Source organism: Myotis nattereri (genome assembly GCF_964212035.1).
Source record: "Myotis nattereri genome assembly, chromosome: 2".
Lineage (NCBI taxonomy): Eukaryota > Metazoa > Chordata > Mammalia > Chiroptera > Vespertilionidae > Myotis > Myotis nattereri.
In genome coordinates this window covers 102,657,763-102,671,477 of record NC_138076.1, presented here as the reverse complement: position 1 = coordinate 102,671,477, position 13,715 = coordinate 102,657,763, and positions in this window count along the sequence as shown.

Sequence of the window (13,715 nt, the reverse complement as noted above, 5' to 3'; positions counted from 1 at the left end):
AGGTGATTCTAATGTGCAGCCAAGGTTGAGAACCCTCTCTGAACCCTCTCCCTTCCTGTATTAAGCTAGTTAGTTAACCCTTATCAACCGTATTATTAACTATACTCATCATATTGTACATTACATCCCCAGAATTTATTCATTCCACATAATTGTAACTTTTCATCCAATAACTAACATCTCCCTATTTCCTCTCTCCTCAAGTCTCTGGCAACCAGCATTACTCTCTGTTTCTGATTTGACTTTTAGATTCCACATGTAAGAACATATGGTATTTATCTTTATGTGTCTGGCATATTTTGCTTAGCATAATATCTTTCAGCTCCATCCATGTTGTAACAAAGAACAGGATTTCCTTTTTTTAAGACTGAATTATATATATATATATATATATATATATATATATAGAGAGAGAGAGAGAGAGAGAGAGAGAGAGAGAGAGTGAGAGAGAGAGAGAGATAGATATATATCTATAGATATATATCTATATCTATATCTATATATATCTATCAGGTTTTCTTTATCCATTTATCTGTCGAAAGATATTATGTTGTTTCTGTATCTTGGCTATTGTGAATAATGCTGCAGTGATCATGGAAGTGCTGATATCTCTTAGACATTCTGATTTCATTTTTTTGGATATATATCCAGAAATGGGATTGCTGCCATATATGGTAGTCCTGTTATAGGATAGGGAAAAGCTAGAAAAATTCCAAGGCAAGAGGAATAGGGAAACTGAGACAAGAAAATTAAACAAGGCCTGTTTGGCAGCCTGCAGCCAGCTTGTAAATAGCAAGCCCTTATCTAAGCAAATGGTTAATGTCTCTGCAAAGAATGAAGGAAAGGAGTGGGAAGGAAAGGGAAAGAGAAAGGGAGTTTTGATGCTTCTTCTCCACAACCTGAGTATACATGGTTTAAATCACCCTAAAACTAACAGCAGAGAGGAGGGAAAAGGGGGAGGAAAAGTGCAGTCTTATCTCATCCCACTGTTTAAATAGAAAAGTCAGCAGTCTTGGGATTTAATTGCTAGGTGCTTCTCATAAATTCAGAGAAAGCCATAACAACGTAAATGAACGAGAGACTTTAGAGTTAACCTGTGCCAGGATATCTAGCAGAGGAATTTTAAAATTTATAGACAGAAAAGTATGTAAGGCAGAAAGCCCCCACCTCACTTGCTCTCTAGATTAGCTGAGAGCCCATTTGCATTTCATAAGCCAGATGTATAGATTCACTTGCCTAGCTTTGTAATAAATTTGCATGCTTTAATAAATTGGCTTTATCACAATGCAATCATCTGGAGTCATTCATTTGAATTCATTTACATGAGCATAACAAAAAACTAGGTGGAGATAGCACTCTCCCTCTGACTCGGGGCTGTCTGATAACACCTTTCTGTGAAAGGTGCCTGTAACAGTTCTGTTTTTAATTTTTTAAGAACCTCCATAGTGTTTTCCATAGTGGCTGCACTAATATGCATTCCCACCAACAGGGTTTCCCTTTTCTCCACATCCTCACCAATACTTCTCTTTTTCTTTTTGATAATAGTCATTGTAACAGGTGTGAGGTGATATCTCATTGTGGTTTTGATTTGCATTTCCCTGATGACTAGTGATGTTGAGCAGCTATGTGCCTATTGGCCATTTGTATATCTTCTTTTGGAAGATGTCTATTTAGGTTTTTTGCCCATTTTTAAATTTTTTTTTTTTTTGCTATTGAGTTACTTATTATTTTTAGATATAATCCTTTATCAGATATACAGTTTGCAAATATATTCACTCATTCTGTACATTGCCTTTTCATTCTGTTGATTGTTTTCTTTGCTGCACCAAAGTTTGACTACTTTTGTTTTGTTGCTTATGCTTTTGGTATCATATCCAAAAAAAATTACTGCCAAGACCAATGTTAGGAAGCTTTTCCCATTTCTAGTAGTTCTATGGTTTCACATTACATTTAAGTTTTTAACCCATTTTGAGTTTCATTTTGTGTATGACATAAGGATTGAATTTCATTCTTCATTAGATTAAGCAGCTTAAAAAGGCGGGGAGGAGTCCACTGCCTCGCTGACAGAGCCTGTAACTTTAGCCCTGTAAGGTTCAAAGCTCATGTACAGTTGGCTCTTATCCATCCACAACAGCTAGTTCTGTCACAGTCACCGTGCCCCTCTGATGGATCAGAAGGCTGAAGCTAATGGGCTGAGGAGACTTAAAAGCAGTTCAGAAGTAGACGGAGATTTCCAATCTCCATGCTCAGCACTGTGACTTCTGGGAGGAATCGGAGTATGTGCAGAGGCTGGGTGTTCACATGTGGATGATTTTATCTCTGTATGTCCAAGTTTCTGTGTGTGTGTGTGTGTGTGTGTGTGTGTGTGTGTACAACATGCACATGAGTGAGTATTGATGAGTGCACTGTGGACATGACCATCCTACTGAAGACCCCAAGTAGATGTGTGAGGTATATGTGTAGGGGTGATATCTGTGTTATGGCAGAGGAGAGGTGGAAATGTATTTGGAAAGGCTGTCTGCCTACCTCATATCTGAAGGTTTGCCTGGCCCCATCTGGTTGGTTGGGGGGTGTGGGAACCATGCCAGAGTACGCTGGATGGCCCAGGCCAATTAGAGTGTGAAAGCCCTCTCTAGAGTATGCCAGATGGCTAAGGCCACTCTCTAAGCATGGGAATCTTAATCAGGGTGTCCAAGGACTATGCAAGTGCACAGCAAGGACACAGCAATCTCACAGTACATGGCACATACATGCCCTTCTATAACCCAAATGATTGATGTCACTATTTGGCTAGAAGCCTTTTTTGTGTAAGTAGTATTAAAGTATATTACTAAGGCTGCAGAGTGAGCTCAGGAGAGATGCAGCTACTATGAGAGGCTGTGGGTCTAGAGGCAGTACGTGGCTGCTCAGATAATGTCTGTGGACAGAGACTGCTGCTGCTGTGTGGGAAAGATGTATTGTTACCTAGCCAATGTGCACCTACCTGCTGTATGGGACTTTGCTTTGAAGGACTGTTTTGGCTAGTGGCTCCTTGTTAGCAATGGCTACATGGCCACTGGCTTCTACAATACTTTCTTATATATCTACTAGTACAACTTTTCATGTCTTCTTCTACCACTCATGTTCAAGAAGGTCCAGCCCTTGGTAGAGCGGCTTAGACCCGACAGGGGGAAATCTTCTTTCTGTTCCTACCCAATTCTAAAAACCAGGTTCAAGATTTGCTCCATCAACCTCTCAAGAAGATTTTGGGGGAACAGAGGTAGCTAGCTCCCAGCCACCCCAAATTCCAGTACTCTAAGACTATATGGCATGCCCTTTAGTGGGGTGTGTGTGGGTCCAATGTTTTGTGGTAACTCTGTGGTTCTAGAGCCATCAGACATCCCAGAAGGAGGGCACAGAGGCCTGTGTGTCCTCAGGCCTTGGGCAGGCCAGCTCAGGAAACCCACTGGTCAGTGCAGTGCAAAATGCTAAGGGTGTATAGCACCCTGCCTGCTACTGTGCTGGCCCCAGGGGTGACTTTTAGGGCTTCATCCAAGGTGCAGTTCTGGGACAAGGCCTCTGTCCCCCCATGCAACTGAGCAGACTGGGGAGGGTTTAATGTAGCAGGAGAACCTCAGAACCAGGTCTAGAACCAAGGACTGAATCATCACCTCTGCCCTGCCTGGCCTGAGATGTTGGTGATTTTCAGGGCAAAAACCTTTGTGTGTATGTTGCATGAACAACAAAAAAAAAGCCAAAGAGCTTAAAAGCAAAGGCCTAGGCCCTTGAGGGATTCAAGCTGGATGGCTCCAAGCAAGGGAGGGGAGGTAAAGTGGAGACAGCAATAGGGAGTATCCTATCTAGCCTGGTTGGGTGGGTCTACTGAGGAAAAGGAATAGTCTGGGACAAATGAGGGCTGCACCTCCATGCTGTAGCTTTGAATGGGGAGAGGAAATCTGCTCTGGATGTGCTGATGGCAAGACAACTTGCAGTCCTGGCCCTTGGGGCTGTAAGCTGCTCTGGCCTGTCTCACAGAGACCTAAGTCCAGTTGTCCAACAACATGGTGTGTAAGAGGCATCTGGAGCCCAGACTAGCATTGGGATCCTCCCTGGGTAGGGGAGGGGTACAGGAACCAGGCCAGACTTGGGTACAAATATCTAGTGAGGCAGCATAGTTAGAATAGGAAACAAAGGCCACTCCCCTTTTTCTTCTTGATTGAAACATTGCAGACGTGGCCTTCACTGACCACTTGTTACCCTCTGCTTTCCCCTCCCCAATTTCCTGTAATTGAGATAAAGTAAACTGGTCTCAAGTAGATTCAGCAGCTATTCTGATCTAAAAGTGACCAACAGGGCCATTATAATATCTTTATAATAAATTGGCATTATGGTTTTGAGACCTCCCCAGGAACTTTCATAGGGACCAAAAATGAAATCTCTATCTGGAGAGGATCGATGAAGACAAACCGCCAGCAGTCACCCCACCAGCATCAGAAGCCTGAGGATCACCCTACCCCCCCATCCCACACATCCTATCTAATAAAGAGGGAATATGCTAATTGACCCTCATACTGTCACAAAGATGATGGCGCCCACAGCCAATAAGGAGGGAATATGCTAATTGACTTTCCCGCCCTCAAAGATGGCAGTGCCCACAGCCAATAAGGAGGGAATATGCTAATTGACTGCCCCACCCTCAAAGATGGTGGCACCCACAGCCACAAGATGGTGACACCCAGTCTCCTCAGTCCCGCCGGGGTGACAGGCATGCGGCAAGGCCGGGCCTGGGCCCGGCCTTGCCGCACGCCTGCCTCTGGAGTCCCTCAGTCCCCTCAGCCCCCAGCCACCTAGGGCTGGCCCGAGACACAGGCAAGCCTCAGATGGCGGCTGCCCAGCTGACGTCTGAGGCCCAGGCAAGCCTCGGATGGTGGCTGCCCAGCCACCCAGGGCCAGCCCGAGGCTCAGGCAAGCCTTGGATGGCGGCTGTCCAGCTGCCCAGGGCCATCTGAGACTCAGGTAACCAGAGCCGGCCGAGGCTTGTGCTTCCAGCAGTGGCAGCAGCAGAGGTGTGATGGGGACGTCGCCTGCCCCTGATCGCCAGGTCACCTCCCACCCCTGAGGGCTCCCAGACTGTGAGAGGGAGCAGGCTAGGCTGAGGAACTGCCCGCCTCTCCAGTGCATGAATTTTCATGCACTGGGCCTCTAGTGTTTAATAAAAACTTTCCACCCAGACACCATGGGGCATTTTGTTCTCCAGGATCACCTGCACTCACTTCTTAAGTGCATACTATTGCTTTAATAAATTTACTGTGCTTTGCTAAATGTTTCTGTAATACTCCCAAATCCTTTCTTGGGCCATGGTATGAACCTGGACCCTGGTATTGGGTTAAGGCCTCCCTTTGTTATATTGTAAACCAGAAGACGCCTTAATAAGCCAAATTAATTTGGAGTCTTTTATTATTACACTAGTACTAGCGGGCTCAGAGTAGAGTGTCTCTGTCAAATTCTGGGCTCCAAATAGAGGAAGTCTTTCCTATTTATACTTTTTTCAGTTCTTTGTCTTCCAAATTTGGAATGAGACTTCCAGACCTTCTGAGAAAGAGGTCCTGTTTGCTTGGAAGGGGCCATGAGACCACATCTCAATGTCTGGCCTGGCACCAGCACTGATAGCTCTATCTGGAACATAGTTTATGGCCTCTCTGGAATGGGAGTAGTCTTATTTTTCCCTATTATTTAAGCAAGCAAACGTTTACAGAAGCCAAAATAGCAGGGTTAAAATTTTAAACAGCAGTTTTTACCCAAGATGGAGGTTACTATGCTTCACCTTGGCCTCCCCAGGTACCACATGGCCACACTAGGGTAACATGCACTGGGGAAGACAGAAGCACCAAGAGTAGGACAAATGACTTTACAGAGCGGCAGTCACGAGCTCACCTGTATCTAGCAGTATCCTTTAGGTTTTTCATGAAGAAGTGTTGGGAGCATGAGGACAGCAGGACTTCTAACCTCAGCGGCCCTATGGCCTGGTGGGCTGGGCAGCCGTGCTCCCAACCTGCTATGCTGGCCTGATATTGGAAGAACTCCTTCTATGCTTTAAACCATAGCTAGAGGACAAACTTCAGGTCTGTCTGCCCTACAATTCTGGCTGCACCCCCATCTAATAAAAGACAAAGATGCAAATTGACCGTACCCTCACTATGCCCACCAGCCAATCAGAGCGATATGCAAATTAACCGCCAACAAATATGGCGGTTAATTTGCATAATACAGGCAGGGCGGGACAGTGGGAGCTGCCATCCAGGCCCCCATGTGCGGCCCCGGCTGGCAGGGCTCAGGCGGGCGTGGTGATCGCAGGGGCCCTGCCCCGTGTGCGTCCCCGGCGGCCAACGGGGCTCAGACAGCTCGATCAGCGAAGCGGGACTGGGGATTGGCGAATGGGTGCAAGGCAGACCTCCTGGTCCTTCCCCCCAGCTGGCAGGCTCCTATCAATCTTTACTTTCTACTGAAAGGAATGTGGCACCTCCACTGTGCAGCCTCCAAGGACTCGGACTCGCAGGCTCCGGAGTAGAGACTTCAACAAGGACTTCAGCGCCTGCTCAGGGCAATAACTGCCACCTCCCTACTCCACAGCTGCTTCTGTGTCTGCAAGAAACTGCACATGCTCCTCCCTGTGAGATGGACGGGGCCAGAGCCTGTGTTGAGCGGTTCCATGATAGTGATAGCAGCTGGACCAGTGCAGGGATGGAGGGCAGGAGGGCGGGGAAGGAGCAAGGGGGAAGCGCTGGTTCCCTACTCCTCCTCCCACAGGCATGGCCCTTGCTGCTGTTATGATAAAAGGAGTTGTGTTTTTCTAACTCTGCCTGGGTAAAGGAAACAAGTGTCTGTTGACTTCTGATCTTACTCTCCGAGCTGCCAGTTAATCCCTCTGGATGCATCATATCCAACCTCCAAATGATCCAAGGGGCAGGATCAACCTTCATTCCATAGTTGAGGAAACTGACCAATAAACACATGTGTCTCATGCCTCAGTGTCAACTCCCTCAGAAATCTCCAGGTAATGACTCAGATTCTATATCTAAGGGTATATTTTCTTCTGTTTCATGTTTAATTCAGCCCCAGGAATCAAATAATACAATAAAGAATAAAATTTCAGAGGGCTCAGCATTGTATTCCCAGGGCCTTTGGTCCCACACAAACTGCAGAGCTCAGTTATCCTGAGATGAAAGGAAAGGAAAGAGAAACGTGAAATGTTTCCCAATTCAGTCACAGAGCCATCTCATAACCACATATTAAGGACACAACATTAACTTAGGGGTGGAAAGGACACAAATGGAATAGAAGATGGAACCATTTGGAGTGAGCAGGCCAGCAGGGGGGCAGTTGGGGGCAAGCAGGCCAACAGGGGCGGGCAGTTAGGGGTGAGCAGGCTGGAAAGGGGGGTAGTTTGGGTGAGTACATTGGTACTGGGTACAGTTGGGGGTGATCAGGCTGGCGGGGGGGGGGGCATTTGGGGGCGAGTAGGCTGGTGGTGGGGGGAAGTTGGGGACAAGCAGGCTGGCAGGCAGAGTGGTTAGGGGCAATCAGGCAGGCAGGCAGGTGAGTGGTTAGGAGCCAGCAGTCCCAGATTGTGAGAGGGATGTCCGACTGCCAGTTTAGGCCTGATCCCTGAAAACCGGCAGTAGGACATCCTTCCAGGGGTCCCAGATTGGAGAGGATGCAGGCCGGGCTAAGGGGACACGCCCCCCCCGCCCCCCACCCCCCCCCGAGTGCACAAATATTTGTGCACCAGGCCATTAGTCTCTTAATAATAATCCAGGAGCTGCCCCAGTCCCCCTTCTCTTACCTTCCTGGATCAGGACATCAGAGAAGCTCTATGGATAGATGCTTGGAGAGAACCTGAACACACCAAGGCCCTCAGAGTCATGCAGGGAGTGGGGAGAACTGAAGGGAAGTCGAGCTCCACATATGTGCCCTCCTTTAGCACAGCTGTGCTAGCCTGTGGGTGAGACACTGCTATCCGCAGGTCAGTGCAGTAGGCATTAGGAGATCCTAAGCCTCCTGGTCAGGAGCCATGCCCTCCTCTCCTCTGGTTCCACCGCCCAACTTGGGGCAGGGATGGATAGCTGAGCGGAAATGAAAAGGGAACAGTATCTTCCAAAGACACATCCTACCTTTAGTCCTCAACTCTTCAGAAAAAATTCTTGGGCTAAGGATGCCCTCAGGCCTGACTGCAAGGATGACTGCTCATACCAGACCTGAGGCAGGGAGAGGATGGAAGAAAGCTGAGGAATTGGGTAGGCCCAGGTCATCAACATCTGTAGGATGAAGTATAGAGGCAATGATAAAAAAAGAGAGAGACACTTCTGGCCACTGAAGTTAACTCATTTTGTAGGGACAGGACAATCACAAGGTGCAATGCATAAGTTAGATGCAGGGAATATAGAATGAACAGACACTGTGCCCCCTTCTCATGTTCATCAGGGCACATACAGAAAGTATAGGTGCCCATACAGACATGCGCTGCATGCCTCCCCCCCCCCCCCCGCAACAGTCCTACACCTTTTGCACAGCTGTATTCTAGGACTCAACACACACACATACACACACACATTCATACAGGATTCATGTTTTTTAATTGAGAGAGAGAGAAACATTGATGTGAGAGAGAAACACTGATTGGTTGCCTCTCCTACTTGTCTCAACAGGGAATCAACCCACAACCTAGGTATGTGCCCTAAATGGGAATCAAAACCACAATCTTTGGATGCATGGGATGATGCTCCAACTAACTGAGCCCTGGCAAGGGCACTCATACATATTAAATACTCAGTAAATGAGTCACATGCATCACACTCATAGCCTTCACATGTACATGTGTGTGGGCACACACACTTACTCATATATTCCCACAAAAGTACCTCACTGTTCTCCCCTGTGTCTGCTGCTCTTAAGGCCACTTGGTTTGGGATCCCTCTTGTTTAGGGAATTTAGAAGTGATCTCTCCTTCTGAGGTCAATATGATTAAGAAATTGTCACAACTTAGAACATGACACTTACATGTTCTTAAAAAAATACAAGTGAGTATGTAATGGGTCTATGCAGGGAAGGTCTAAGATGGCGGCTGTGGAAACCTGCTGCACCAGCACTGAGTATACTGGGTCTGTAGTGGCAGCCAGTAAGAATAGCCCATCACCAGTTTCCAGAAGAGGGGTCCTAGAGCTGGTGGTACAGACAACTGTCGACTGGTGTTCATCGCAGACTGTTGGTATATAATGGACAACTGCTGGTATCAATCAGATTCCCAACCCTGGACCAGCTCTTAGGTGGAAGTTGGGCTGGTGGAACAGTTCTAATTCAAGAGGATAAAGTACAATAATTATTCTCCTTTGCTCTTTAAATAAAGAAGGAATCATCAATGGGCATACTTTGTTGGCCACATCTACAAAAGAAATCCTGCTGACATTTTATAGGAACTTCCTGCTTGATGATAACTATAAAAAAGAATTTGATGAAAATGTATGTAATCACAAAACACCAAAATCTAACATTAAGATGAAAATAGCTTCAGATGTAAAATGGTGGCTGAATAGGCAGCAGTGTCATGCACCTCCTCCTGGGGCCAGCCAAAAAAAAGCAACTAAATCAGAGACCATCCATCCTAAATTAACAAATTAGACACAGCTGAGGGGACAATTTTTAATAAGGAAGGGCGGAGAATGCTGCTTGCGAGCCATAACCCGTGTGGAACCACCGTGTCCTGGCAGTGAGTGGCCCAGTACCTCCTGGCAGGCTCCCAGGCATCTGCAGGGAGTGCATGCCACCAGAGTGAGATCCCACGCCAGGCCCCCTCACCAGCTCACTGGGATCTAGCATCCTAGGATCTGCCTCCAAGACCCTGCAGTGAGTGCAATCTAGGGGGAACCCTCTACCCCACCCCCACCCCAGACGGTGCTGCTTGCCTGACCCAGGGCCACGCAGCACTCAGCCCTGGGACCTACTATTTGGGTGACCTGGAGAAATTCATAACATGCCCCAGTCCAGGCCACAGGGGAGCTCTGACTGTGCAACCCAGAGCAACCTACACCCAAAAGCTGTATCAGAAAAGATATTGCTACCACATGTGTCTGATATTTTGCTGCCTATGGATTCTTCTAAGATTTTTATGGTTTCCTGTCTTACTTTTAAGTCCTTTATCCATTTTGAGTTTATTTTTGTGTATGAATTAAGTTGGTGGCCTATTTTCATTTTTAAAAAACGTATGTGTCCAACTTTCCCAACACCATTTATTGAAGAGACTGTCTTGACTCCATTGTATGCTCTTGCCTCCTTTGTCAAATAATAATTGAGAATAATGGCTTGGGTGGATTTCTGGGGTCTCTGTTCTGTTCCATTGGCATATATGTCTGTTCTTCTACCAGTACCAGACAGTTTTGAGAATAGTGGCTTTGTAGTATAGCTTGCTATCTGGTATTGGGATCCCTCCAACTTTGTTCTTCGTTCTCAAGATTGATGCAGCTATTCGGGGTCTTTTTTTTGTTATTGTTCCAGATTAATTTTTGGAGAGTTTGTTCTAGGTCTGTGAAATATGCCGTTGGTATTTTAATGCAGATTTCATTGAATCTATAGATTGCTTTGGGTAGTATGGATATTTAATGATGTTGATTCTACCAATCCATGAGCACAGTATATTACCATTTATTTATGTCTTCCTCCATCTCTTTTTTCAGCATCCTGTAATTTTCTGAGTACAGGTCCTTTACTTCCTTGGTTAAATTTATTCCTAGATATCTTAATTTTTATGTTGCAATGATAAATGGGATTTTTTTTCAGTTTCTTTTTCGCTGAGTAAATTGTTGGTGTATAAAAAAGCCATAGATTTCTGGTTGTTAATTTTATATCCTGCTACATTGCCAAATTCATTTATTAAGTCTAGTACTTTTTTGATGGAGTCTTTGGGTTTTCTATGTATAATATCATGTCATCTGTGAATAATGACATTTTCATATCTTCTTTTCCAATTTGGATGCTTTTTTTTTTTTTGTCTGTGAAGCTCCTGATTTCCCCTTCAATTTTGAATGATAGCCTTACTGGATAGAGTATTCTTGGATTCAGTCCCTTGCTTTGCATCACTTTGTATACTTCATTCCATTCCCTTCTGGCCTGATGTGTTTCTTTTGAGAAATCATTTGACAATCTAACGAGAGATCCTTTTTAAGTAACTCTCTGTCTCTCTCTTGCAGCCTTTAAGATTCTCTCTTTGTCATTAACGTTTGCCATTGTAATTATGATGTGTCTTAGTATGGGTCTTTTTGTGTTCATCTTGTTTGGGACTCTCTGTGCTTGTGTGACATTTTCTTTCCCCAAATCAGGGAAGTTTTCTGTTATTATTTCTTCAAATAGGTTTTCTAACCCTTGCTCCACTTCTTGTTTTTCTAGAACCCCTATTATATATATGTTACTTCATTTCATGTTGTCCCAAAGCTCCTTTAGGCTCTCCTTCTGCTTTCTAATTTTTTTCTCCAATTGCAGTTCATATTGGGTTTGTATTTCTGCTCTGTCTCCTAACTCACTAATTTGGTCCTCTGCTTCCTCTAGTCTAATGTTGAAATCTTCCATTGTATTTTTTATTCCAGTTATGTAATTTTTTATTTCCTCTTAATTCTTACATAAGTTGTTGATTTTCTCACCCATCCAGTTTATGAACTGTACGACCCTTATTCTGAATTCTTTTTCTGACATATCACATGCCTCTGTTTCATTTCCTTTTCTGGCAATGCCTCCTTTTTTTCCCTTGGTGGGTTGTTTCTTTGTCTCCCCATTTTTTTCTGTCTCCCTGGCCCTGGTGCCCTGCTTGGGGTTTGAGTGGTTGTAGATCCTATCAGGGCAGTGGTCCGGAAATCGTGAGTCCAGAGGCTGGGCCTGCCTTTATTAAAGAGTCTCACATCTTTATTGTCTCTGCTATGAGTTGTATCCCCTTCTCCCATGGATGTGGTCTCTCAGTTGTCTGTTTCAGATGCTTGAGGTGGTGGAAGTGGATTCACAGTTGCTTTGATGTGCAACTCCTTGTGAGGACCCACAGCCTCTGGCATGCAATTCTCTGTGTGGCCCCAGCACACTCTGGGATTTTCTTGTTGCTCTCTTTCTAATTCTTTAAGTTGTAGAGTTAGTTAACCCACAGATGAACTGGGCTCAGAAGGGCAGCCTGAAGTTCTGTACCGGCTGTGCAGTGCCAGGGGAAAAAGACGCGTGCAGAAAAAAAAAAAAAAAGACGCGTGCAGAGATGAACACAGAGACATGCTCAGAGCCAGGCGAAAAAGTTGCAAATCTGTGTGCCTCCTCTGGCTTTTTTTTTTCTTTTTAAATCCTTACTTTTGCTGGCTAAGTCCAGTACATAGGATCTTCCAATTAAAAATACTCAGCGAGACTGCAGGAGAAAGTTGTTTTTGTGGAAACTGGGAATCAGAGTGGGGAGAGATGAACAGAAAACCAACTCTGGGGCTGTCCATCTCTCCAACCCACTATTAATTGTGGCAGGAAAAGCAAAATCTGAATACTGGGTTGAGAGGCCTTTTAGCCCCGGATATTAAGAGAGAAACAGCCCTAGTCAGTTTGGCTCAGTGGATAGAGTGTCGGCCTGCAGACTGAAGGGTCCCAGGTTTGATTCTGGCCAAGGGCACATGCCTGGGTTGTGGGCTTGATCCGCAGTAGGGGGCAGGCAGGAGGCAGCTGATCAATGATTCTCTCTCATCATTGATATTTCTATCTCACTATCCCTCTCCATTCCTCTCTGAAATCAATAAAAATATATTTTTTCAAAAAACACAGAAACACTGCCACCCAGGGATTGTATAAGAAATGACTCTTGTGTGTAAATACAACTAAAGGCAGGCTAAGAACCAAAGAGAGCAGAGAGATCCTGCCTGCTTGAAAATAGGGTTGAGGCTTAGGACACAAAGGAGCAGTAGATCACAGGGAACTTCATTACTGTGCTGACTACCTGAAAGGAAACAGATGTGCCACACAGAACAGTAGAGAAAGTGAACAACCTTCACTACTTCACATTTTTTTTAAATTAAATCTTTATTGTTCAGATTATTACATTTGTTCCTCTTTTTTCCCCCCCATAACTCCCCTCCTTCCAGTTCCCACCCCACCCACCGCCCTCACTCCCCACCCACTGTCCTCATCCATAGGTGCATGATTTTTGTCCAGTCTCTTCCCGCATCTCCCACACCCCTTTCCCCCCAAGAATAGTCAGTCCATTCCCTTTCTATGTCCCTGATTCTATTATAATCACCAGTTCATTCTGTTCATAAGATTATTTATTCACTTGATTTTTAGATTCACTTGTTGATAGATGTGTATTTGTTGTTCATACTTTGTATCTTTACCTTTTTCTTCTTCCTCCTCTTCTTAAAGGATACCTTTCAGCATTTCATATAATACTGGTTTGGTGGTGATGAACTCCTTTAGCTTTTCCTTATCTGTGAAGCTCTTTATCTGACCTTCAATTCTGAATGATAGCTTTGCTGGATAAAGTAATCTTGGTTGTAGGTTCTTGGTATTCATCACTTTGAATATTTCTTGCCACTCCCTTCTGGCCTGCAAAGTTTCTGTTGAGAAATCAGCTGACAGTCGTATGGGTATTCCCTTGTAGGTAACTGTGTTTCTTTCTCTTGCTGTTTTTAAGATTCTCTCTTTGTCTTTTGCTCTTGGCATTTTAATTATGATGTGTC